Source organism: Sinocyclocheilus rhinocerous, unplaced genomic scaffold (assembly GCF_001515625.1).
Source record: "Sinocyclocheilus rhinocerous isolate Xijiao unplaced genomic scaffold, SAMN03320098_v1.1 scaffold2126, whole genome shotgun sequence".
In the NCBI taxonomy this organism is placed as follows: domain Eukaryota; kingdom Metazoa; phylum Chordata; class Actinopteri; order Cypriniformes; family Cyprinidae; genus Sinocyclocheilus; species Sinocyclocheilus rhinocerous.
The window spans coordinates 588,811-593,169 of NW_015639773.1; the positions used below are offsets into that span (position 1 = coordinate 588,811).

The window sequence follows — 4,359 nt, forward strand, 5'->3', positions numbered from 1 at the left end:
TTAACTGTATTAGTTAACATGAACTAAACATGAACAATACTTCTACAGCATTTATTGATCTTAGTTAATGTTAATTTCAACATTCACTAATAGATTAAAATCAAAAGATGCATTTGTAAACATTAGCTAATGCACTGTGAACTAACATGAACAATGAATAACTGTATTTTCATTAACATTAACAAAGATTAATAAATACTGTAACAAATGTATTGTTCATTGTTAGTTCATGTTAACTAATGTCAACAAAATACAACCTTATTGTAAAGTGTTACCAATAAACCTAATGATTGAGAAGATAAATACACTTCCTCATATTTTCATACTGTAGAGACCACAGAATATGTTTGATGTCATTGGTACATCATTTTCGGCCATTTTTTCTTGTGTGTGATATTATATGAATGTAAAAGTGTGTGTGTGTGTGTGTGTGTGTGTGTAGGGGTGCGGTTTGTTTGATTCTCTTTATATATAGAAATATAAAGTGTGTGTGTGTATTATATAATGTATATTTCATCTGTGTATGTCTGTTTCCTATTCTCTATTTCATACAAAAGGCACAATTACACTTAATGGCAACCATTATCACAAAATGAAGCATAAATCATATTATTTTGTAGTATTCTATACAGTGATAAAGGCAATGACGATTCTGTTTACGGCGATTCTCATTCATTTCTATGGTATCTGCAAACAGTAACTGACTGTGGCACATCTCTGACAGAAATTCAAAGATTGCCAAGGCTGTAAAGTGATTGGTTATCAAGGCATACAAAGATCGCTGCCTTCTTCAGTGGTAGAAGCACTGACCCTGGTAATGGTATCTCCCAATTATAAGATCATCTCTGGTTACTGGCACTGGATTATTTATGTGTCATGTTAATATACGTCCACGGTTAATTTTTAAATATCAGTTATTGCACATACCGATATATAGCAGCACTCCTAAATCAACACGATAACAATATTTCATTTTTTTTTTTAAATATCACGATTATCGTCAATACCTGTAAATAGTGACACCCCAATATATATGAATTACAGTTATATATTTTTGTTCTCTCTTGGGTTTAAATCTCCCATTTATCACGATACTGAAAAGATCCTGAGCTCACTGCGTAGTCAAGGGTTTAGGCATTGCATCGCGGTAAGTTTGCAAATGATCAAATGAGCACACATTGACTAGATGATGTTCTAAATTATACATATATATATATATATATATATATATATATAGCTGTATTCTTTTTCTGTTTCTCAAAGAACCAGCGAGACTGAAGGAGCCAATCAGCCGTTGTCACTCTATAAACTTGACCAATACATTTCCTTCAAGGAGATCTAACCCGGTTCAAAAGTCACGCATTTTAAAAGGTACAGAAAGGACTTTTGAATTTGGCTGGTAATCGGTAAACCCCCTAGTAACCACCAGCGGCACACCCTAGCAACCACAAAGCATTTAAGTAACTCTATAGCAATGCCTTGGCAACCACCATAACATTCTAGCATCATTCACAGTTTCTTTAGAATATGTAAAAATGTCATTATAATATATACATTACCAGTCAAAAGTTTGGAATAATTAATTTTTTTTTATATTTAAAAAAAAAAATTATTAGTCAATTTTGAAAACAGTTTTTCCTTTTTTTGCACAAGATAAAAAAAAAAAAATTCTACAAGAACACTTTAAATTGATCAAAAGTGTCAGTAAAGACATTTATAATACTACAAAATATTTATATTTCAAACTTGAAATAGAACTTTCTATTCATCAATAAATCCTGAAAAAAAGTTTCCATAAAAATATTAAAGGGGTCCTATTATGCCTTTTCACTTTTTAAATTTTAGTCAGTGTGTAGTGTGTATGTTTGGGCATAAAAAAGATCTAGAAAGTTACAAATCTCAAAGTCCACTCCAAAGGGAGATATTTCTTTTTTTAAAAATCCCTTTTCAAGAACTACAACGAACGGCTCGTTTGGACTACAGCGTTTGTTTTCCGGGCTTTGTGATATCACAAAGCGGCTCATTGGAATATCATTAAAACGAATTCCCGCCTACAGAAATTCGAATGGTTGGGGGGTGGGGAGGGGCGAGGTTGTGGTTAGAACGCTTGGTTGAGTGAGTGCATCAGACGAGACGATGAAGAAGAAGTGCTGCTGCAGAGTTAGTGCATCCGAGAAAACGAAGAAGAAGAGCTGCTGTGCTGTAGCTTCAAATTTTCGGCATGTCTAGAACAATTCTTACAAGTACAACACGACGTAGCTGGGCGCCGCGGACAGACGCCGAACGGCGCCGCCGGTGTGCCTACACTCATAGAAAATAATGTATTTGAATTTTAAAGATGTGGCGCGACGCTGCGCTTCTTGTCCGGTGCGCGACCGCCTGAAAAGCTGTTTTTTTCACCTCCGTGCCCAAACGTCTTTGTTTGGGCTTCCGAAAGCGGATGATGTCAGGAAACAGTGGTTGCAATTTACTTTTTAACTCTGTTCCTGAGCATTATAACCCCAATTTGCTATTGTGTGCTGTGCGTTTTACTGAGGACAGCTTCCACAACATGAGGGAGTACAGAGCCAAAAAATCTTTTGTTGAAAGACGGAGCAAGGGGCGGGGCAGTACTGAAACACCGTCTAAGCTGTTCGTCAATCACAACGCACTGGGACAGCTAACCAATCACAACACATTTTGTTTTTCGGAAGGTGGACCTTCATCAAAGCCGGAACTAATCGAGCCGTTTGTGCCAGGCTGGGGAGAAAGGTATTGTAATAATGTAAATTATGTGAAAAATAATGTGTTTTTCGAACCACCAAGCATGAGAGCATGTTCTAGTACACCCCCAAAACATAATCAAGACTTTGTAAAAGAGCATAATAGGACCCCTTTAAGCACCCAAACTGTTGATAATAATAATAATAATAAATGTTTGTTGAGCAGCATATTAGAATGATTTCTGAAGGATCATGTGGCACTGAAAACTGGAGTAATGATGCTGACAATTCAGCTTCGCATCACAGGAATAAATTACATTTTACAAATAGAACACAGTTATTTTAAATTGTAATAATATTTCAGAATATTGCTGTTTTTACTGAGCTTTTGATCAAATAAATGCCTGGGAGTACAAAAACCTTTCATAAATATAAATATATATATATATATTAATCATTCCAAACTGTAACCAGCAGAGTAATTTCACAATTCTGTTCTAAATCAAAGTGGCATAATAGTGTGTGCGTCTGTCTTTGCATGTGGCGTCTCGCTCACAGTACCTCAGTCCGTCTGACTGTTGTTGTCTCCAGGCTGAAAGCTGACAGTTGCGTCCAGTTTTCTGACATGATGTTCTTTGATGATGAGGATAGGAACATCGTGGAGGTTTGCAGGCTGGGTAAGTTTCTGCTTACTCTCCTCAGCAAACCTTTATATCTGCTTCAGAGATCTGGAACTGTACGGTGAAAGTTGCAGACTGTTTGTTCGGTTGAATCAGCAGCTGATTCCTGCTCTTTTAGGTGTTCACTGTGTGGTGGTTCATAATGCCATCACCTGGGCTCTAGTCAAGAAAGCACTTGAGCAGTTCAGCAAGTAGCAGTGAAGGCGTCTAGTCCTGTGGAGATGCAGCTGCTGCGAATGAAGAAGAATCCATCATGTATAGAGGACTAGGAGTGTCATGTTTAGTGGTTATTTCTGTGTAATCAACCGTTACATTGATTGACAAAAGCACTTGGCAAATACTTAAAATTCTTTTTAAGTTTATTTAGCTCCATTTTAAAACATACATTTTTTTTGGTAAGTTGAGATGCAGTTTATTTATATTTTTATTTTTCAATGTATAAATTAATAATTAATTTATTTAAGTCAAACACCTAGTCTTCCATAGAAATGCACTTTTGCTTATTTTTATCTAATAAAGACTTTTAAGTTAACGGAACTGTACATGCAGCATGCACAAACTGTAATACAAAAAGGTCAATTTTTAATTATTACTGTATGTGAAATTTACAGATTTTCTGTACAGAGAATACAACGGAGAAATATTTTTATATTTATAAAACATGTGTCCTCCATTTTTTGTTGGTCTCTTTTTTTTTTTAAATGTCATTTGTCATTGTCTCTCTAGTTGAATTTATTTCTCCACACAAAAATACTATTTTTTATATAAAAGTAAACGTTTGTATTAATAGCTTTAAATATATACCATTTTAAAATAGTTTTATCATGTTGTAATTGTTTAATTGTCTTATTTTTTTAGAGTACTTAAATATTTGTCCATTTACCATTCAAAGTTCGAGGTCAGTAAGATTTTTTTTTTTTTTTAAAGAAATTAATACTTTTATTCAGCAAGAATGCATTAAATTGATCAAAAGTGAC

General features: G+C 34.6%; 1 pseudogene; it reads left to right on the top strand.

The window, feature by feature from the left end:
• The first annotated feature begins 343 nt into the window (after nucleotides 1-343).
• On the top strand, nucleotides 344-3,606 carry LOC107751850 (magnesium-dependent phosphatase 1-like; annotated as a pseudogene).
• Nucleotides 3,607-4,359: the final 753 nt, after the last annotated feature.